We start from the raw sequence: 24052 nt of genomic DNA on the forward strand, positions 1-24052 counted from the left end.
AAAGGAGCAAGAAGTAAGAAAGTACTCAGCCTGTAACAAAGTACTCCAGTGCCCTGGAATTGGTGGGAAATCAACTTATAACTTAAATTTTTCTCTCTTAAGTAGAAACTAGTTATGCATGTGTTAAGTCAAGGAAAATTACCTATGTTTTACTTTTAAGTCTGCAATCAATAGTTAAGCAATTAATCACCTAACTTATCTGAGTTCAGTGTTTTCATCTGTGAGATCAACATATTGTAACAGAAAAAGACCTCTCTCTCAGTTGTCAGTGCTTCTACTGTGCTAGGGTAAATAACATATTCTGTGTTTTTCAACTCAATCAGTGACTGTCTCTTAACACCAAACACTCTTTTCTGTATTAGCACATGTCTGAAAGGAGCCTACACCCCAAATGAAATGTATTTCAGCCTCCCACCATGTCTGCTAGGATGGGTACTCTATCATATAAAGTGCAATTCATTCTACCTCCAAAATTTGTTTGAATCTCTTCCCCATCTCTATGCCGAAACCTTATGACCTCCTCCTGACTGGTCTCCCTACTGATTTCCTGCCTTCAATTAATTCTCCACATTGCAATAAGAGTTAGCCTCTTAAAAGGTTTATTAGATCATGTCTGAACCTTGTTTAAAACCCATCTGTGGCTTTTTACTGCACTTACAATGCAATCCAAATCTTCTTATCATATTCTCAAAGGGCCTTCAGGATCAGATCCCAGCCTGTATCTCCGAACACAACCAGACCACTCTCACTATCTCTGTGCTCTTCTCCTAAGCTCTTTTTCCAGTGCCTTAACCACCAAGTGCTTTCCTGTCTCAGAGGTTTTGTGCATGCTTTTTCCTTGGCCTTGACAGGAAATAGCTATCACAGTGGTCAAGGGAGCAGCCTCTAGAGACTGGTGATGTAGACATGAATCAGTCTTCACCATGTGCAAATTATGTGTCAAGTTACTTAACGTATTTGTGCCTCTGTTTTCTAACCTATCAAATGAGTATAGTAAAAGTACATTTCCTTACAGCGTTGTGAGGAATAATGAACTTAATACATGGAAGTTCTTAAAATATCGTTGGACTCGGCCGGGCGTGGTGGCTCATGCCTGTAATCCCAGCACTTCGGGAGGCCAAGGCGGGCGGATCACCTGAAGTCAGGAGTTTGAGAACAGCCTGACCAACATGGAGAAGAGCCCAACTCTACTAAAAATACAAAATTAGCGGGGCATAGTGGTGCATGCCTGTAATCCTAGCTACTTGGGAGGCTGAGGCACGAGAATCGCTTGAACCCAGGAGGCGGAGGTTCCAGTGAGCCAAGATCGCACCATTGCACTCCAGCCTGGGCAACAAGAGCGAAACTCCATCTCAAAAAAATATATATATATATCATTGTACTCAATAAACACGGTAGTGTGTCTTTTCTCAAAAGGGCATTCTGTAGCCACCTTCACCAAAGTAAATCTTATCCCATCCCGTCCAAGTTATTCTCTACCTCAGCTTCTTATTTACTTCCTTCATTGCCATTACTTTAATCTAGAATTCTTTTATTTATTTTTAAAATAGTTGTTTCTTGTCTGTTTTCACTATCAGAATGGGAGCTTTATACAGAAAGAGAGTAAGTCAGCCCTGTTCGACTTTTTACACCCATGCTTAACCCAGTGCCTGACCATAATCACTATTTAATGAATGAAGAAAACAATCCCAATAAGAACAAATAATTGCATGAGATATAAGTCAGCAACAGAGCTTCACAAAGATTCCTAAAGAGTGGTCATTCTTAGGGATTTTCAGTTCAAATGCTATGTCCTCTATTAGTATTTCCCCAGTGGTTCCCCTCCCCCCAACTCTTCCATCAATTCCTCTTCATCTGAGCATGGACAGCCTGTTCTGCATTAGGATATGGAGCCTTTGTTACAGGCTTTGGCTAGCTGCAAAGTTCTAAATTTCTCTTCTCACTTACAGAAATAGTGAGTCATCACTGTATCACCTACAAAGCCTCTCTCCAATAGTTTTAATAAATATCTGTGAATGCGCCCACTATAGGGCAGGAAGGGAAATAAAGAATTCCTACTCCTAACCCTTTACTCTGCACACCGCTTATCATATATTTATCAATTAAATCCTTTTCATTTGGAAAAAAAAAACGCCTGGCAAATGAAAACTTCAAATGAGTATTGCAGACCCTAGGTCTGTCTTGTTTCAAAACTGATATTCTAAATCCTGAAAGAGTCAAATAGGGAGAACCTAAGCAAAAGACAAACACCTGGACCATGATACCAAAATACTGCCACCAAAACCCTTCAGTACTCATCTACCAAATTCTCCTTCAAAATCTTTAACACACACATAAAAAATATAAAGCAATGTTTTAGCCACCTCATTTCTAAATTGTGGAATCTTACGTGTGACGTTTTCTAGTCTTCTCTAGTATTCTGCTTTGTATGCAAAGGAATTGATGCTAATTCTACACTTGCATTTATAGGTTTATAGCATGGTTAAATAAAGGCTAGGGAACAGATTGATAAACAGTGAAGTTCATTTTCTAAAAACTGAAAATGAGAGCTCTAAAACATACAGTTCCACATTGCACCACATGAGGGAGCAAGAACACCAGCTAAAAAAATACAAATCGCACTGAAACGCTTTCTCTTTAAATGGATACAATAATTGTACATATTTATGGGGTATAATGTGATGTTTCAATACATGTATAACATATTTATGGGGTATAATGTGATGTTTCAATACATGTATATATTGTGTAATGATTTAAGACAGAGTTTCTCCAAATAAGAGCTCTTCACACATATATTAAAATCACAAGAATATGCTTGTTAAAACTAGTTCCCAGGCCTTCTTGAATCAAAAATTAGAATAAAATAAAATAAAATTTTATCAAGAACCTTAGGTGTTTTTTATGCAACTAATATTTGGGTTTTTTTTTTTAAGTTTTACTTTAAGTTCTGGGATGCATGTGCAGAACGTGCAGGTTTGTTACATAGGTATATATGTGCTGTGGTAGTTTGCTGCACCTATCAATCCGTCATCTAGGTTTTAAGCCCCGCATGCATTAAGTATTTGTCCTAATGCTCTCCCTCCTCTTCCCCACCTTATGCAAGTAATATTTGAAGGCAACTACTAAAAACCTCCAGTAGACAGCTAAATTAGACCACATGCAAGTATGGACTAAGGTATGTAATTATTGGCCATAATGTCATATATAGGGATGATTCATCAATTTATATAGCATAAAGCTATGAATTAAAGAAATGAATCTCTTAAAACATATCATAATTATTAACCATACAATTTACAATTATCTATTCTATAGAAGAAATGACCCAAGTCAATGTTTGTAATAGTAGTACATATACATTTAGATGTTATTGCTTAGTAACATTCATCTCTAACCTACCTATTGGTTGTTACTACAAAAATCACCATACCATATGCTGCCTTTATCTTCCTCAGGGGAAGAGATGCACACAGTCACAGAGTTTATAAAATAACTTGAGTAAGCCAACCTCTAATTTCTGATACGTCCATATAAAAGGCAAGGGGACAACACTGATGATAGTCTTCTCTCAGTCTTTCAAAGCTGAACACTCATTTTGCAAAACTTCATTCTCATTGAACTCTCTGGAAATATCCTGTCAAATACTTTATCTTGAAAACATTCCTTTGACTTATGATTTTTACCTAACCTAATCCTCTTCCTCTGCTCCTGCAGTCATATTTGGCATTTCCTTCATTAGCTTCTCTTCCTTTCCTGCCCTCCACTCTCCTGTAAGGTACATCTTAGAGACCGGCTTTTCTAGAAGTCACCCTATATATCCCACAGTAGTCCACAGATGAATACTTGGCTTCCCCTCCTGTATCCCTTCTGTTGGTAACTGGTATAAACATTCTGCTTCAGCCAGAAACCCAGGAATCATCTCGATCTTTCCCTTTCATTCATTTGGACAAATATTGGTTGGGCACCTAGATAAGGCCTTCTTTAGGTGCTGGGGAAGCAGTTATTAACAAGACAGATGAGGTCCTGGTCTCTCTCCATTTCATCCCCCATGTTCTATGAAACACTGAGGTCTCTCCATTTTCCCTCCCAGTTACTTTTTGTTTTTTTCTCCTTCTTTCTATCCTCATTGCTCCTGGCTTCTCTGTCACAAACTATTGCAATAGCAATAACCTCCTTTCCAGTGTCTTTGCTCAGTCATGTCCTTCTTCCCCTCTATTCTCCTCTTTGTTACAGGGGATGGTTCTAACATGCAAGTCCAAACATTTCTTAGCTAATCAACATGTTTCATCATAGCATACCACCTAAGCTCCTCTGCATAATACACAAAGACACTTATCCAGCCCCTGCCCATTTGCACAATCTCCTTTTGCTTCATTCAGCCCCACACTTGGCAATATTAGCACATGTGTACATCCTGTGTCATGTGACTGCGTCCTCTGCTTCTGTGCAGGCTGTTCCACCTTCCTGGGCCACCCATGCTTCATAGGCATGCCTCCAAAACACTGTCCTTTAAGCCTCAACTCAAAAGATCATTCTTCTTTAGAGTCTTTAACTCTTCCAGAAATTTTTGTTTGTTTTTTGAGACGGAATCTCACTCTGTCACCCAGGCTGGAGTTCAGTGGTGCGATCTTGGCTTACTGCAACCTCCACCTGCCGGGTTTAAGTGATTCTCCTGCCTCAGCCTTCCGAGTAGCTGGGATTACAGGCCTGAGCAACTCTGCACCCGGCCTCTTCCAGAAAAATTTAACAATTAATCTCACTGCAGTTCATTGGTAACAATTCTCATATCTTTTTTAAACTATCTGGATATCTTTGCAAACCAGAACCACTACTTTCCTTTTATATCTATAGTGGCTGTCACATAAAAATACTCAACAGTTTTTTAAAGAATGAATATAAAAACGCATAGTCCTTGATGCAGTAAACCTACAGTCAATTTAGAAAAGCAAAACATGTACTTAAAGTTTTGCTAATTAACAACACTAAACCAGGAACCTTGTCTGGCACACACAACCTCTATCACAATGTCTAATACATATCTGGAATATAAATAGCACTGAATGCAAAGATGTACATAAGAGATAGAAAACGTGGAAGTCAGAAAGTAGAAATCTCATCTAGCGAGAACCGTCAGAGAACAGAACATGTCCTCCAACGTGTTTCTCATCCTTCCCTTTCACTTTGAGCAATCCTCCACAACTAGTGCTATAGCAGCCCGGCTGGTATTTGCTGTTCCATTCTCCCCTGCCTGGGCCCAGCTGCTTGACTCCAACAGTGCATAAACAACCAGTTCGTGCTACCTGAGATCCATCATGCTCGTTCAGTCCACCGTCAAGCTTCCTCTTGCCTGGAATGCCTGCCCTAGTCCTCTTTACCTCTCCCAGGACCTACTCATTCATGTAATGTTCTCTGACAAATTTGGATCTCTTATATTCTACCTATACAAAGCCTACATCGCACTTGTGGTTTTATTCATAATTTGGTATCTAATTAAATACTGTTTGGTCATTTATAATCACTGCTTTGAATTATGTGAAGGTACCATTTTCATAAATCAAAGCACTAGAATAGCAGCATTTCATAATCTCAATTTTGTCCCTCAACAAGATTAATCATAAATTCTTTCAATTTCTTTTGAATTCCCGACTGCATCATTCCTGTGCTGGATAGCTGGTGAAAAATCAATAATTACATGTTTATTGATTATTTCACTAACTGAAAGTCTCTCTGTGGACAGAGACTATCCTAGTTAGCTAATAATGCTATGTAGGCATTGATTGATTTGGATTGTAGTGAAGAAGTTAGGATCTAAATGAAGGGGGAGGGGAAATCTGTAGCACTGTTTGCATCTTTGAAATAGAAGTTAAAATCTCAACTGTAGCTTGTATTAAAGTTGTATAATACAGTGATAAAAAAATTTTAGGGGCTGGGCACAGTGGCTCACGCCTATAATCCCAGCACTTTGGGAGGCCAAGGCAGGTGGATCACCCAAGATCAGGAGTTCAAGGCCAGCCTGGCCAACGCGGTGAGACCCTGTCTCTACTAAAAATACAAAAATTAGCTGGGCATGGTGGCAGGTGCCTGTAATCCCAGCTACTCGGGAGGCTGAGGCAGGAGAATCACTTGAACCCAAGAGGCGGAGGTTGCAGTGAGCCAAGATCGTGCCATTGCACACCAGCCTGGGTGACAAAAGCAAAACTCTGTCTCAAAAAGAAAAAAAAATTAGAAGAAATATATTTGACTTCCTGGAAATTTAATCTATGCATCTAAGCACTTTATGCACATAGCTTTCTGTCAGTCTCTGGCATATAGATCTTCTATGCTGTGGTAATTATGAAAGGTTGCCTCATATTTTCTGCCAAGTAATTTCTTATTTGCTTCAAGCCCTTAGTTATAAACTGTAACAGAAATAAGAGTGCGTAAGTATAGCTTGATGTTTTTCTGTGGAAAAAAATGGAATGAATGTAACCCTACAGAATAGAAAAAGAAAATTGAAGCTGGGAGTGTCACAGAAGCAATCGGCTCAGCCTGTTCTTCAGAGAGCCCTGGTAGGGAGCAGGCAGAAGGAAGATGCCTGATGAATGAGAGCAGGCTGTGGCCAATTCCCTAATGTAACACGTCGTTCAATTGCACAGCACTGAGGTATTTTATAAACAAAACTGACAGTGTATGCCCATATTCAATTTTTTATAACAGAAAAATGCTCATTATTTTCTTCTGTAATCACATCAGGAAGACTAGAAATCGTGAGAATTTTCTTCCTAAGAACCTCAAATTATCAAATCTTGGTTTTCATGGAATTAAATATCCTGTACTATAATGTCAAAATTGTCTGTTTTAAATTGTTTGAGTCTTTTAAAATAGTTTAAAAAGAAGTTAAGCTATTCACTTTCCCAACTGACTGAGAAACACATAAAAATTGTCACATGTGACTAGTACTCAAACAGGGTTAGACATGACAAAGATATATAGATACTTGCAAATCTTCCCCCATCTTTTTTCAAATGTATTTCTGAAGAGGGAATATACATTTAAGGATGATTCAAAGTGGGTAACCTTGATTTCACAGGGGAACATCCAGAGAACAAAAAGAGAAGGGGCCAAGTACAAATCAATCAACAACAAGCCCACGTTTTCAAGTTTGTTCTATACTTGCAGTAAGCTCATGTGGTTTCATCTTGTGGGAATTTAAGTTTACCCACAAACTGGTGCTTACATCCTTTATTTTCACAGTCTCATCTCCGACAGCAAGAGAGATACAGATTTGCCATTTTTTCTAGTTTCACCTCCTTTTGCTCAAGAGATATAAAAATGTGGGCCATATGTATCCCCAAGAAATGCATTTTATCACATTTTTGTATGCTCTGAGCACAGCACTGGATTTGTTGTTCCTATCAACCCTTCCACACTGTCTGTTCACTAGCACAGATGCAAGTCAGGACACCGTATTAATTTGGCCACAACAAGTGCCAGTCTACATTGCCTACATTTTAATGGTTTTAATCCTATGAGGTAGACACTATATTGTATCCATTGTGCTCAATGGCTAATGATGAAACATCATGGTCATGGCTGTACATGGTTCTAATGCTCTCAAAACCCTAGAATATCCATAACTGAATAATCATATGAACGGAACAGGAAGCCAAAAGTTTGTCACTATGAACAGGACCTATACAGATCTAAGATAAACAGAGACTATATGCTCTTTAAGAGTTAATCCAAAATCTTTAGTCATCTTAATTTTAGTTTAGCATCCCCTAAAGTAGAGATTGTAACTGAATATGGGATAAAAATGGCTCAAATGTCTAAAATCCTGTACCATTCAATACATCTTGTTCTGGTAGTAAGGACTTTCACTCGTTTGGGTCTTGTTTCTCACATATCAACCTAGATATATATTTTTTGTTTTACTTTAGTTTTGATTCAAATTGCATAAACTTCTATAATTTTCCTAAGACCTTTCACATGTATCTAACTTTTCATTCATATCTAATTTCACCTTCTTCCTAAAAACTGAATATATCCTCTCACAGTCAGTTGAAAAAAACAACTGAAACTGAATTAGGTTTATCTTGGTGTCTCTGTCTCAGAATCATTGTTTTGTTATATTAAGAATATTTAATCAAAAGATCGTTTCCTTCTTTCACAAATCAAAGGCATTACAAGCCCTTGAACTATAATCAAATATGGCTGCAAAAGTATCTTCACAAAAGGTTCCTCCAGATGGGAACTCCCACCAGTAATCAAGCGCCATTCTGTAAGCAATATTCCTTTGGTGGAAGAACCACAGCACCATCGTTGTGGCTCCTCTTACATTTTCTCTTTCAGCCTTGACAGGAAAGGAAGAAGGGAGAAGAAAAATTAACTTGTCACTTAGAATTTCTTAATCCACTTGGAAATATCTTTTAAAACACTTGAAGTCATTCCTAGAGACAATCCTATTAGTTGTTATCTTTACCAGTTTTTTTCAAAAGAGTGAGATAACTGGAAGTGAGCAGCCAGAACTTAAATTAGCGAAATGTCCAAGATTAAGCACTCATGTCCTTGTACTACTTGGGACTTTGCTGAACTCTGCAAAGTACATTATCATATTAGAGGAATAAATTAGATTTAATAAATGATACTATTTTACCATATTAGAATAAGTGTTTGAAGAAATAACAAATTACATCTATTATTTCTTTACTATTAAACCTTTCCTTCTAAATGAAATACTTTAGGAAATTTAATCTATTGGAATTAAAAGACTGTTGGATCATCTGAGGATTACCATGTTTCTATGATGTTAAAAGTCACAATATTAATCTTTGTGTTAACTGGAGTGTGCTGAAATACACATGAATTTCACAGCACTGTCTACATAAATGTTTTAGAGTTCCAATATGCCCCTTTAGAACAATCCAAGGAACAGCCTTCTAAACCATTCTGAACCCTTATGTAAAGAACTTAAGAATGAGCTCCTGCCACTTCCAGAGAAGTAGTTCTAATTTCTGGGGTATGCCCTAAGCACACCAAGTGAGAACACAAGCATGTACAGCTTTGTAACTTACAACACACAATGATTAGTGAGAATTGGTAAGAGAAACAGCAGGACAGGTGTGCCTCTAAAGTCTCTCCAAAGCACAGACTTGAATTACATCTTTTATAAATGAATTTTATGCTTCCTTTGAGGGTTTCATTAATGAATCCATGGCTTGAACCACTAGCTACTCTTGTCCAGGCAGTCCTTCAAGGTGGAACTAATTAGACCACTTCTAATTACAGTTACTTCATAGGCATGTTTTTTTCTCATGAGAATTTCATAATGATTACCATAAGGCACTCAGGGTTGCCACAGAGTTCTGACAATTTTCACTCCTTGTTATGTCTCTCTCTTTTGCCTTCAGGTCAAGCTGACTTGCACAATTTCTCCTGGGCATACTCTCTGAAACCTTTGATTCTTTTCCTCATTCCTATATAATAGATTTCCCCTTCTTGTTCTTACGTGAGAATTAAATCAGAGGCTATGCTGACAAGGTTCAGCCAGGTTGGAGAACTACCAATATACACAGTAAAACCTTTAGGTTTAACATCAAACGAACTACGGAAAAATCCTGCAAGCAGACCTAAGTAATTTATGGAAAAAATACCATAAGCTTAACTATAATTATATGCTTGTGACAAAAACATTTTTTCTTATTTGCTCCCAAGGTGGTATATATTTAAGATCTGTTACTATCACCACCACTCATACCTCCTGCATCAAAGTTTTAAAACCCATCTGAGACATCTTAGAATGTCCTGACACTCTCGTCTCAACTACTTTGCACTTTTCTTTCAGAATATTCATAGCAGCATCCTTTACCTTGTTTCCATGTTTCATCATCTTTCCCATCCCTAACAATGCCACCATCCACTTCTTCACCTAGATTAAGTCCTTACTTCCATTAACAAATCACTATTCTTGGTGCATTATGAGGCCAGATGGTATTCTGACCACAGCATCTCATCTTGTTCCCCCAGGAGATGTGCTCTAACCAATCTTATGAGTTGCCGTTATAATGCCAAGTATGGCTTGCCACAACATACCCACTTCGAAACTCACTGCTTGACGCTGTTGACGGAGTTGTTATGACTTTTCTTTTCTTTTTTTTTTTTTCTGAGACGGATCTCTGCTCACTTCAAGTTCCGCCTCCTGGGTTCACGCCCTTCTCCTGCCTCAGTCTCCCGAGTAGCTGGGAATACAGGCGCCTGCCACTACACCGGGCTCATTTTTTTGTATTTTTAGTAGAGACAGGGATTCACCGTGTTAGCCAGGATGGTCTCAATCTCCTGACCTAATGATCTGCCCATGTCGGCCTCCCAAAGTGCTGGGATTACAGGCGTGAGCCACCACGCCGGACCCCAGCAGTTCTTAAACATACCCTGTTCTTTTCTCCTCCTTCTGGGTTGCGGCAAAGTTCTCCCTTCTGATTTAAACAGCACTCTTCACTGTATGTATGACTTTTCTTTCTAGCCAAAGAGAGATCCAGTTGTTGTTTTTTTTCCTGCGCATTTTTAAAGGATTTTTATTCACTTCCCAGATCTTGTTACTCTTAACTACTATTCATGTAGAGTCACTTCCTATTGTTTCCTTCCTCCTCTTTTTACTACTTGCACAACATAATCTCTCAAAATCCTTCCTTCTTAGCACCAGCTCTGAAGTAATATCCAACAAGTATCTCTTGCCTTGTCTAAAAATCTTCCTAAGCCTGATTTCATTAAGATTCACTGTGGATTTGTGTTCTGCATACCAAGTGAGCTTGGTTCCAATTCTTTTCATGAAAAAAACTCTCACTATGTCAATTGCTAAACATTTCTACATGACAATACAAATGTGGATTTTCACCTGTTTCTTTGTAACTTGACAAATATAAAAATATAAATTGCTCATATATTTCCCAAAGCTACTCGAAGAATAATGTTTAATAGAAAGCTGAATTTGAGAATGAAATAATTCTATAGCACTGGTGGTTGTTTGAATATGCCATTGCTTATGTTATTATGGGCTGTTAAGTCAAGAAATTCCCATTATAAGAAATTCCAGGAACGTGACATAAGATATAAAAATCGATGCTTAAAAATGATGCCTTCAAGTCATTTCATTACATTTCCATGTTTGATCCTTGAAAAATTTTTATTTGGATCAAATAATGCCCTGAAGCAATTTGGGCTATAGCCAAAAAAATAAAACAAACAAACAAAAAATAGAAAGAAAAATTGTACTACTCCTGACTCCTGTTCCCGACCCAAGAGGTTAACTAGGAGCCAGGAATGCCTGCTTTCCAGACTTCATAAAATGGGGGGATGAAATCAGGTACACACAGTTAAGGTCAGGCCAGAGTTGCTGAGAAGAGGAAAGAAATACGCATTTATTGAGTACCTACTATGTGCTAGGTTGGCCAGTGGACTAATGCTTACACATTAAATCTCACTTAATCCTTAGAATAATCTGAAGAGATATTATCATCCCTTCTTGTTTCCCAGAAAGAAGCATTTGGGAAGGGGGTGCTGAAGGTGTGAGAGAGGGGCACAACCCCAGTCAGACTTGCTTCTCCTTCTCTGCTGCATGGACATGGACAGTGTTTAAGAGCACAGGCTCTGGAACCAGGCTGTCTTCAGACTCAGACTCCACCACCTAGCAGCCACGTCGCTTTCAGACATCCATGTGTGCATCAGCATCACCCCACACATACTGCCCTGACAGGTTTCAGTGTCTCATCTACATACAAAGGCTCTGAGTGGCCTCAAATGTTCAGGAAGGTCTCATTTTCATTTTGTTCTTTCCTGATTTGTGTTATGATGACACCAAGGAGAGACAGCTACATAATTTGTGGGACCCATTGTAGAATAAAAAGGCAAACTCTCTTGTTCAAAAAGCAGGGAGAAATGCCATTAAAGATACTAAAATATAAAGCATTTTTCTGTCTTCACTGATCTCTCAACATTATAGTGACTTAGAATGAGTAAGAATAAGCTTAGAATGACTAATCTTAACTTAGAAAGACAACACAATGTCTTTTATTTGCATTTATGCCATTCTAAGTTAAAAAATTAAAATATTAAATTTTACCATTCTTTTTATATTGTTCAATGCCACTTTAAAATAGAAAATATTGTGATTTGGAAGGAAAATTTGAAAGGACAGATCAATTTGGGTGAAAAGTTGAGGAAGAGAGAGGAGTTGAGGGTGGTTCTCATTTCTCTCATTTCTCCCTGCTTTTTGAACAAGGGAGTTTGCCTTTTTATTCTGCAATGCCAGTTTAAAATAGAAAAGTATTTAACACACATGCAAAATCACCAAAATTATACAATTTATCTTTCAAAGCTTGTGCATGCATATGTACTTCCTTATTAACAGAACACCAGAGACACTACACAAATTTAAGTTAACTCTCTTTATTTCAGTTGTTGATATGCACACTATCAACACTCTCGACCTTTGGCTACTGATGAGTTAGGTAGGAGTGAGAGGAAAAGGAATTGTGGACTTCCTTCTCTTTCTCTTTTCTTCTCTGTCATCATTTTCAGTGTAAATAGTTAGCTAATACAGAAAAGTAGCAGGAATAATGATGAAATAATAGGGTTCCTTGATGGTTCATGTTTCTTAGACCACCACTCCCTTCTTCCTGCACTTGAAGTAAGTTCTGGCCCAAATGGAGCATGGCCTCTTGGGACTGTCAGATCCCCCACTTAGTCATTAAACATAATATATTTAGCATGTACTCATTTTGCATATCACTGAACTCCCAGTACTGTGGAAACGTTGTTCTCATGGGATATCACAAGCCTTACATGTGAAAGAGCAAACATGCATATTGTATTTATGGGTCTCCTCTGTTACCACTCATGTTTGTTGCTTCATGGACTTCACTTTCAAAACACAGTTCAAAGATAAAAGTATTAAGAATTTCAAGACAGTGACACAGAGCATTAAACCAAGCAACAGGGCGCTTTGGAACTTAAAGCCCCATTCAACCGCACAAGTTTCATGCCTTGGCCCTCTTACAGTTACTAATACCAATCTGGCCTTATTACAAAAAAAAAAAAAAAAAAAAAAACCCGTTGGGGATCCTGTTAATAAAATATTTCTAGGATCTAGCTTCAAAGATTCTCATGCAAGTGGTATAAGACAGGTTCCAAAAAGTGTATTTTTGAAACATTCCCTAAGTGATTGTAAAGAACTTCTTGGTTTGGAAACACTCTAGAGCACTTCCAAGTCACTTTCTAGGTACTGGCCATGGCAGTAAACTACTTTTCTTCCTCTTATCTACTCCATCATTTACTACCAGAGTTGATACTCAGGGAAGGTCTAGAGTGGAAGGAGTAGCAGAGGAAAGGAAAGCAACCTGATGGACTCATGGCATGGGAATAGGATGCTATCATCTGCTTGATGGGTGATTAGTTCCCTGGCTCTCCTTATCCCCTCCTCTTGGTGCATCCACAGTCCTTTGCCCTGGGACAGGTCTATAGGCAGGAGCACCTGTAAATTAAATTCAGCCTTTTCCCCCCAATTGTTCCTTTCCCAGGCTCCTAACTCCATGACTGACCCTGCCACTGAACCTGTTCTTTAAGCCAGATTCTGCAGAACCACCCTCAACTCCTCTCTCTTCCTCAACTCTTCACCCAAATTGATCTGTCCTTTCAAATTTTCCTTCCAAATCACAAGCAAATTTCCTCCCCCTTTTTCTGTCCCCTCTGCCACTACTTTAATTTATTTAGGTGTTTAATGTATTTCAGTATCATTTCCTCTTCTGAATCACTTGAATGACATTCCAGTGAGCCTCCTTATCTATCTCTATATTCTATCTTCAACATTACTAGGAGATTCTTCTAACATCCAGATCTAATACACTTCTCTTATTCAATATCATTTCATGATTCCTAAGAGTCTCCGGTAAAATACTTAAATAATTCATTGTAGCATATTAGGCCCTTAAAGATATAGCCCTTTCTCCTTTTTCAGTTTCCTTTCCTGCCACAGGCAGTAAATGCCACTCAAGCCCACATCCCAGCAGTTCTTCTTCTTCTTCATTTTTTTTTTAGACGGTATCTCGCTCTGTCGCTCAAGCTGGAGTGCAGTGGCGCGAACTCGGCCCACTGCAAGCTCCACCTCGCGGGTTCACACCATTTTCCTAACTCGGCCTCCCGAGTAGCTGGGACCATAGGCATGCGCCACCACGCCCGGCTAATTTTGTTTTTGTATTTTTAGTAGAGACGGGATTTAACCGTGTTAGCCAGGATGGCCAAGATGGTCTCGATCTCCTCACCTCGTGATCTGCCCACCTGAGCCTCCCAAAGTGCTGGGATTACAGGCGTGAGCCACCGCACCCGACCCCAGCAGTTCTTAAATACACCCTGTTCTTCTCTGTTCCTCCTGGGTTGCTGCAAAGTTCTCCCTTCTGATTTAAACAGCACTCTTCACTGTATCCTCTTTTTTCATCTAACAAGCTCTTGGTTGTCCTTTTCTGGGTGAGCTCAGAAACAAACTGAAAAATCGCCTTTTTGCTTTCCTAACCCTCCTCCTCACCTTGTCTTAATGGCTGCTCTCATTTGTTTCTACTCTGCTCTTCATGGAACTTGAAACAAACCTCCTATCTCCTCCTCACCAGGCCATCAAGGACCTAAGGATAATAATGATGCTCCTGGCATGAAATGGGCTCTCAAGGAGAGCACAAGACAGAAAGGAAAGAAGGATATAGCTGAAATCAATACGCCCTCCCACTACCTTACAGTTCAACTGGCACAATACTGGCTCCATTGCAATAACCTGGACAATTTGAAAGACAATTCAAATCCCCTCCAGAAGCTCTCAGAAAAATTTCCATTCGCAACCCACAGAAAAATCTCATGTTTTCTCCTCCACCCCTCCCAATTTCTTCTATATCCCAACAGCTGCCTGAAAGACTATCTCCAACCTCTAGTAGTAGTTTTTCTCCTTTCTGCCTTTCTAACTGCCTTCCTGAATCTACGTTTTCTCCGGAAACATTGAACTTTCCATTTTAAATATACAACCTAGCTAACCTGATGCAGCATTGCAGGTGGGAAGAAATCACCACAATGAGAGGAAGAAAGAAAGAGACTTGCCTTAAGTTCCCAATGTACTTGGTCAATTGTAGGCCACTTAATACAGTTGCTCTTGACCATGACTGTATATTAGACTCACCTAGAGAGTTTTCAAAAGTAACTCTGCTCAGGACCCATGGCAGAACCTTTAGAAAAGCAGAGGCAGCGTTCAAGTATCTCTAAATAATATCTCTGTCTTCCACTTTCCATTGCCTCAGGAAGCCCACCTCTCCACCCTGTCTGGAAACCTACATCCCTGCAGATCTTTCTCTCCTTTACCCTGATCAAAGTAACAATAGAAGCTCAGTCAACAGACAAAGCATCGTTCCTATAAATACAGATGGAGGAGTCTGTGTATACTCATAATAAATTTTTTCTATGTCAAGGACTCAATTCAACTTTTTCCCCCATGCTTAAACCTCTTACATCTAGGGGGTTCTTATGTCCTTCCTCTAAGCAGAAGTCTTTGCCTCAGTTTCCTGACTGCTAGCCTCAGTATTGAATTATTCTTTTGCCCCACCCACTAACATACTTTTCAGAAGCTCAGTGACGTATTTGGATCCCTGCTTCCTGTGAACAGATCTCTTGCTATATACCAACTGATCATATAGACTTCTTAATCCCACCAAGGATACTGCTAGCGTCTTCCCCTAAGTGATTAATGCTGGGTCTCTCCCAACCACTCCCTTGTCCTGTGGGTCTTTAAGAACTGTCTCCTGAGTGCTCTGGGTCCTGTAACTCACTGTATTGCATGAATGGCTCTGAACTAATGCAAGGAGAGAGAGAAGAGGGAACACAGAAACAACCCACCTTTAAATGGTCATGGGGCATGGTTAAGAGCTTTTGTAATAGAATAATGATAACATATTCTGAGCAATGATAGGAATAAATTGATCTTTATACTATTCTCAAATCATAGAAAGAACTTCAAAGCTGACGCTAGGTCATCTCAGCCTTTTGAATCTTCTTAGCTACCAGAGCAGTTCTACTCTATTGTGAAGTTCTCCTTATTGTAAAGTGCATACTGAATTTCAATCCGACAAAAGGAGATTTTAATCCCATTCAACTTTTTAGGTGATCATTGATCATTCCCCAGGTTGACCAGAACCCTCATGGCTTCAAAGACATAAACTCTTGGTGCTCTGTTTCTGGGGCTGGGAATAACAACAGCCAGTTGCACATGTACCTAAATGCTGACAAGAGACTAAATGTGTATTATAACTTACCATACTGATCTGTAATTCAGAACCAGTCAGTAGAATAAAGCTGACGGAACTCCTGAATTTTCTCTCAGTGAGCTTTCCCCATGTGTCTTCTCATTCCAGGGTTGAATGGCGATGACTTCCTGGCTGTGGGCCTGCTCAATGGCAGTGTGGTTTATAGTTATAACCTGGGGTCTGGCATAGCAAGCATCAGGAGTGATCCCCTCAATCTGAGCCTTGGAGTCCACACTGTTCATCTGGGGAAGTTCTTCCAAGAGGGCTGGCTGAAGGTAAAGAGTCATTCCTTTGTCTCTTCCACAAAGTGAGCACTAGTATATTGTAGGATCTGTGCTAAGGTACAGAGGTGAATAGCCCATGATGCCTGCATCCACAAAATTCACAGACTATTGTACCAACTAGGGAAATAGAGAGATGATTACAATTAAGTGGTGTGAGAACAGATAAGAGGGATTACTAACATAGATAAGGGTGAGAGAGAGGAGTCAGAAAGTGCTTCCCAGAGAAGGTGATGCTTGAGCATAACTTCAAATAGGAGTTAGGAAAGAACACAATGGTCAGTATTAAATTAAGGAATGGTCAGTACTAGCTTAAGGAATGCAAGTAGTTCAGCGTGGTTTTGAGGTCAGGAGATGGGGGAGCAAGAGAAGTGGTTAGAGACAGATAAGGTCTATATTATCAAAGGGCTTAGATGTGCTAAGAAGTTTATATTTCTATCAAAAGAACTATGATGAGCTACTTAAAACAGGAAGGTGGGTACCATGTTGATTTCTAATTTTTGATAAATGACTCTGGTGGTTCTATGGAGAATTGATAGAAGAGAAGGAAGTCTAAATGGAGGGGAATCAGCAGAATGCCAGCACCTAATCTTTGAAGAACTTTGATTTTGATTGAAATGCAAAACCATGATTGCTCTATTAATATATCCGTGGTAACAGACACCAGCAGAGAAGCAGAGAATTGAGTGGTATCGTGTTTTATATTTCTTCAAAATCCCTGTCTTTGTAAATTTTTTATGCCAAGTTAATGGGAAATAACAAGAGTATCTTAACAGTTCTCCCTGGGGAATTAATTCCTTTTTAAATAGGTTTTGATTTTTTTCTCCTTTTGAAGGTAGATGATCATAAAAATAAATCCATTATCGCCCCAGGAAGACTGGTTGGTCTCAATGTCTTCAGTCAGTTTTATGTAGGTGGCTACAGTGAATATACTCCAGATCTCTTACCAAATGGAGCAGATTTTAAAAATGGTTTTCAAGGTAAGGCATGGACATTTTTTATACTATACGTACTTATTTCAAATGTTGAGGGAAAAAATATTTTAAAGAGTATACTTCTATTTCCCAAACCAGCTACATAGTTTGCTTTCAGACTTGAACAACGTTTGATTTTAATCAGAAACATTCATTTAGTATTTTATTTTTTGAGAGGAGTTTCGCTCTTGTTGCCCAGGCTGGAGTTCAATGATGCAATCTTGGCTCACCACGACCTCCACCTCCTGGGTTCAAGCGATTTTCCTGCCTCAGCCTCCCAGGTAGCTGGGATTACAGGCATGCACCACCATGCCCAGCTAATTTTGTATTTTCAGAAGACGGGGTTTCTCATGTTAATCAAGCTGGTCTCAAACTCCCGACCTCAGGTGATCCACCTGTCTGGGCCTCCCAAAGTGCTGGGATTACAGGCATGAGCCACCATGCCTGGCCTCATTTACTGTTTATTGACCACTTACTGCATATGTATTAGATGTTTAGAATGTTTTAATGAACAAATCAAAGATTTCTGCACTTATTCTAGTTGGAGAGAGGAACACTAAATGTAATTAATTAATTATCTAGTCGTATAATGTGATAAGTTCAGTGGGAAAATGGAAATCGAGAGCATGATTTTAAGCAACCAGGATTATGGGTAATTGTTTATACAGGGTGCTTTTTAAAATAGGCTGAGCAGGGTAGACTTCAAAGAGTCACAGTAAAAATTGAAACTCCATCTAACTTTGGAGTTTAAAAGGCAAGAGACAGACAGCAGTTAACCCATCCATACTACCAAGGGGTAGCCCACAGAGGCCAGAGCCAGCCAAGAGGATTAAGGGGAACATTGTGTTTGGGTGAGTCACAGTCTGTCTTATTGCCACAGTCTGTCTTCCTGTGTTCAAATAGGAATACAGGCTTGGATCTTCCTTATAAAGCTGATTCATACTGTAATAGCATTCTAAAATAAAGACATGCTTTGAATTGTTAGAATAATTTATTTGGTGAAAATAGACTTTTTGGTAGATCCTGGTCCCAGGGTATTTGTTCAAAGGTCTGTTCTTATGGTGTCCTCAGCCACTCAACCAGGTCCAGTCTACTCTCCATGAAAAGTAAAGGGTCAGAGATAAGGATCCCTGAGAGACAGGAGCTGTCATCAAGCACCATTTCAAGCATTTGAGTTATCTACCTACTTCATTGCATTCTTTTCCCAACCTTGACTGACTTCTGCCTAAACACAAATGCAGGAGGCCATGTACTTGAAACATATAAAAGCAACACAGCTAATCCAGCATAATACAAGGTCAGGTTCTAATAAAATTATTTTGTCAAGGCTCTCAAAGAAACTTTTTCTTTGAACTTGTAATCAGTGCTGATTCTCAGAAGGGTGTCTTAAAGAATAGTTTAGAGCATATTAATCCACTAACTGTAATAGAGAGTTCAATGATTTTTTCACAGCAGGAAACAGTATGAAAAGGATTGTAAAGGCATAACAAATCAATGAGTTTTTTAAAACATTATATTCAATGAAAGGGATAGGTAAAGCTATGAATGTGAAAGAAGTATATCTTCCACTAAATGAAGCAGAGACACTGAAGGGTGGTAATCAAAACCTGTTGTCTTTTATTAATAGACACAATCCTTATATAAGTACTTTGAAATGGATAATTCTTCTGTATGAGAGGCTAGTATAGCATCAAAGATAAGAGTGTGGCTTCTAGAACCCAACTTGCAAGATACATGCCAAACCTCTGCCACCTATATGGTTCATGACTTGGCCAGTCACCTAACCTCCCCCTGCCTTATCTGTAAAATGAGATAATAACAGCACTTCTCTTGCTATGTAGTTCTGAGAGTGAGTTAATGGAGAGAGAACACAGATTAGTGCCTGGCTTAGAGCAAGTCCTATGTGTTAGCACTGATGATGGTGCTAAACGTGGGAGAGGCACAGCTCCAGTCACGTGCTTGCTCCCCTTTCGCTGCAACACAAACAGAGGTTAACAGCACAGATTCTGTAATCAGCTTGTCTTCAGATGCAGACACTGTCACCTATTAGCTACTAACTTTTAGCCTGTTATTTAGATTCTCTGCACCTCCATTTTCTCCTCTGCAAAATAGAAATACCTACTCCATAGAGTTTTTATGGATTGATCGAGTAAGTAAAATAATTGTGTTAAGTGCTTAGCCCAGAAACCAGCATTCAATAAGGACTAAATAAATGTTAACTCATTACTCTATCCTGCTATCATAGGTTTCAATATTTGCACATTTGTTGAAGTCTAATGCTTCCTGGTTTCCTTTGATGTTGTTTTCTCCATTCTATTAGGAACTTTTCTTTGTATCTTAAGGATGAGAATAAAAAGAGGTTTTCATCAAGACCTGTCATTTTCTCCTTAAGTGTGCCAATGAGCCTGAGATCAGCACACACATAGCTGGCCCCTTCTCTGACAGAAACACTAAGATTGCACACTCCTGGAAGTATGTCAACTGCCACAGTCCTTAGTGAGAATGGGAATCTTGGGCGAGTCTTCTTGGGAATTGCCACTTATGCCACAGTCTTATAGAAAATTCAGGACCTTGAGATCCCCTAATTTTATCACTCATCTCTTGGATCCTCTCTTAATGTCTGCCTTCCCTCCACTCTAAACTAGCATTTACTATTTATTATAAATCATACCATATTGTTACCATTCTACTATGACAACCAAATTGCAACTGTACCAAAAAGCCATGGTTCCCAAAGCTGATCTCTACTGGTTCTGAAGAATAATATAAGATAACTTCTTAAAAATACAGATTTCTGAAGCCTACCCAAGAACTATTGAATTGAAATCTTTACAGTGGGTTCTAAAAATTTGCATTTTAACAAGCCTCCCAGATTTGGAAGCCACCATGTATTTTTTAAATTGTCTCACTCTCTCTTTTTTTTTTTTACTTTAAGTTCTAGGATATAAGTATAGAACGTGCAGGTTTGTTACATAGGTATACATGTGTCATGGTGGTTTGCTACACTCATCAACCTGTCATCTAGGTTTTTAAGCCCTGCATGCATTAGGTATTTGTCCTAAGGCTCTCCCCGCCCTTGCCCCCCACCCCTCAACAGGCCCTGGTATGTGATGTTCCCCTCCCTGTGTCCATGTGTTCTCATTGTTCAGCTCCCACTTATGAGCGAGAACATGAGGTGTTTTATTTTCTGTTCCTGTGTTAGTTTGCTGAGAATGATGTGGAAGCCACCACATTAATTAGTCATAATGATGCAAAGCAAATGGAATTTTCTGAATTTAATAATTAGAGTAAAGATATCACATTTGTCCTTAGAATTACAATTAAATCATGCAATAAAATATTATCTGATCTAGGCTTTAACATTTTTATAAACTCTTTATTTTACTTTTTTTTTTTTTTTTTTAGACAGAGTCTCACTCTGTCATCAAGGCTGGAGTACAGTGATGCCATCTCAGCTCACTGCAACCTCCATCTCCAGGGCTCAATTAATCCTCCCATCTTAGCCTCCCATGTAGCTGAGCCACCAAACCCAGCTAACATATCCTTACAAAGCTGATTTATCTTGAAGTAGAGTTATAAAATAAAGACATGCTTTAAATTGTTATAACAATTCATTTGGTGAAAATAGCTTTTCAGTAGATCCTAGTCTCAGGGTACTTGGTCAAAGGTCTGTTTTTATGGTGTTCTCAGCCATTCAACCAGGTCTGGCCTACTCTCCATGAACTTGAGAACTGCATCATCACACCTGGCTAATTTTTGTATTTTTAGTAGAGACAGGGTTTTTCCAGGTTGCCCAGGATGGTCTCAAAATCCTGGGCTCAAGCCATCCGCCTGCCCCGGCCTCCCAAAGTGCTGGAATTGCAGGCTTGAGCCACCGCACACAGCCGATTCCTATAAACTCTTGATAAATAACTCTAATCCAAAGTTCGTGATCTGAAATACAAATCCTTACTGATAATAAAGCCCATTTGTTTTTGTTCTAAAAAATGGCTTATAATGAACCATTATTTTTTCTATGACTTTTAATGCTCATAAAGGTATTAACCACCTTAAATAATCTACATCTGCCAAATACACTGTGCCTTACTGTTTTATCTGCCTTAATAAGAGCAGTTCTCCTCTTCTCTGCTTTCCAAAGTTGCACCTGCTACAAAGCTGCAGAGTTCTCAGAGTGAGGCTCATGAATGGTGGTCTCAGACTGGGCATAGAATGAAGGAAGGAAGAAAAGAAGATATGGACTAATAACAGATCTCCAGCACCTGGAATGGTGCTTTCACACAGTACATGCTTGTGACATGTTGTTACCACCAGATCTTTCCCAGACTCTCTTACAGCTATGCATGACCATGTGCCTGAGTTCTGGCCAGTGAGATGTCAGCAGGTGTAATAGTTGCCACTTCCAGGCCTTACCTATGAAAATCCTCTGCATAGTCCTGTACTGTTTGCCAACCCACCTTGATGCCAACCCTAACCACCCTTTGGACTTTACATGAACAGGAAATAAGCTTCTAGTGTTACAGCAACTAGTGCTTATTGATATGGAGGTTATTAAATATTTACTACTCAACTGAATAGAGTGGACATGAGATAGATTCAGATTCATTAACAACCCTGTAAAGGAGAATTATTCTCATCTAAAAATAGCCAACACTGTCAGTACTTTTGGTTTCTTGCGAGTTCAATTTTTTTCTCTCTCCTTTTTTTAATCATATGAGATTCTTCAAACAAGAGCCCATACAGGAAAATGTAGTTAGTTTACTGCAATAATTTAAAAACCTTCTGCTGTTTAAAAAAAAAAAAAAAAGTTATTACTTGTTTGGTATCTAATCAGTCTAATTTTCAATATACACATGGCTCATGGCTCCATATCACATACAAGATATATGCATTATGTACTGAATGTTTGTCTCACGGTACTACACCAAGCAGATTATGTTTTATCTACTATATTAATAATAAAATAATATATATTCCACAAATGTCTTCCAGTTTAATCACTCCAATTGCTTAAAAAACATGATATGTTGACTGACATGAAGCATCTCTCTGTAAAATAAATGCATTTCGCTATTTGTATTGGCTAAATGTTTCTCTAAATTGACATATTTTTAGTGAAAAACATATTTCAATAGTTCGTTATAACAAAAGCATTTTATTTACCCATATAAAAAAGAAACAGTTTAAAATGAACACTTCCAGACATTAAGTTATAGTAATTTAACAAAGTATTCCTGTGTATGATTATAAAAAAATTAAAAATCCAGTATTAGCATCCAATAATTTTTGCTAAGAAGAAATCTGCAATTTTATGACGTAGAAATAGAAGATACCTGAGACAGTGTGATAGAGGGTGGAATGGTGGCATGGAACCCAGGACCTACTCATTTATAGGCGTTGCACAGATAGTTTATTTATATTATTTATTCCTCCTAACTCATGAAATAGCTACTTTTGTCCCCATTTTAATGGTAAAAAGATTAGCTTCGGTTAGACTTTGCATTATGTAGCCATTGTGTGGGAGAGATCATATCTGAACTCAGACTTACTTGACTCTGTCATCTACTTATACTTTTGCTTTCTGCAAAGTGTATTTCACTCTGTAAAAGGCATGGGAAGTCATGCTTTGATAATTGAGCTAGTTGGTTATTCATTTGTAAAGCATCTAGCATTCATTCATTTCTTCAGTCAGTACAGTATTTTGGTCATGGCCTATGTGTGCGTGTAATAGTAAATGGCAGTACTTGGAGGAAAACAAAGATTAAGCCTGAGGAAAAACAATCACTGCTCTCTCATAAGGAGAAAATATTGATGCATGCAGAGAATGGTGCTTGTCAGTAAAAATGCTAGTGAAAACTAAGTTGGAAAGTACATTCTCTACCTTCCATAACTGAACCCATTTTTTTTTCCACCATGAGAAATTACTTCACGCTTTTTGTTTCTGAAAACGTTTTGAGAGATCATTCCAAAATGGCAGAATAGGAATAGCTCAAGTCTGCAGCTCCTAGTGTGAGCGATGCAGAATATGGGTGATTTCTGCATTTCCAACTGAGGTACCATGTTCATCTCACTGGGACTTGTTGAACAGTGGGTGCAGCCCACAGAGTGTGAGTCGAAGCAGGGCAGGGCATCGCCTCACCCGGGAAGTGCAAGGGGTCAGGGAATTCCCTTTCCTAGTCAAGGGACACCGTGACAGATGGTACCTAGAAACTCGGGACACTTCTGCCCTAATACTGCGCTTTTCCAACGGTCTTAGCAAATGGCACACCAGGAGATTATATCCGGTGCCTGGCTCAGAGGGTCCCACACCCACGGATCCTTGCTCACTGCTAGCACAGCAGTCTGAGATGGAAAAGCAAGGCAGCAGCAAGGCTGGAGGAGGGGCGTCCGCTATTGCTAAGGCTTGACTAGGTAAACAAAGCCGCCAGGAAGCTCGAACTGGGTGGAGCCCACTGCAGCTCAAGGAAGTCTGCCTGCCTCTGTAGACTCCACC

The 24052-nt window shown here is 39.1% G+C and overlaps 1 non-coding gene across 1 annotated transcript in view; it reads left to right on the forward strand.

The window, feature by feature from the left end:
• The window catches only part of LOC105479509 (uncharacterized), a 78261-nt gene extending 60700 nt beyond the window's left edge, over positions 1-17561 (forward strand). The window contains exons 3-4 of the transcript XR_011623637.1: positions 16416-16582; positions 17424-17561. This is a non-coding gene — a transcript (uncharacterized protein). The remainder of the gene's footprint in view (positions 1-16415; positions 16583-17423) is intronic.
• Positions 17562-24052: the final 6491 nt, after the last annotated feature.

This window comes from Macaca nemestrina, chromosome 5, assembly GCF_043159975.1.
Source record: "Macaca nemestrina isolate mMacNem1 chromosome 5, mMacNem.hap1, whole genome shotgun sequence".
In the NCBI taxonomy this organism is placed as follows: Eukaryota; Metazoa; Chordata; class Mammalia; order Primates; family Cercopithecidae; genus Macaca; species Macaca nemestrina.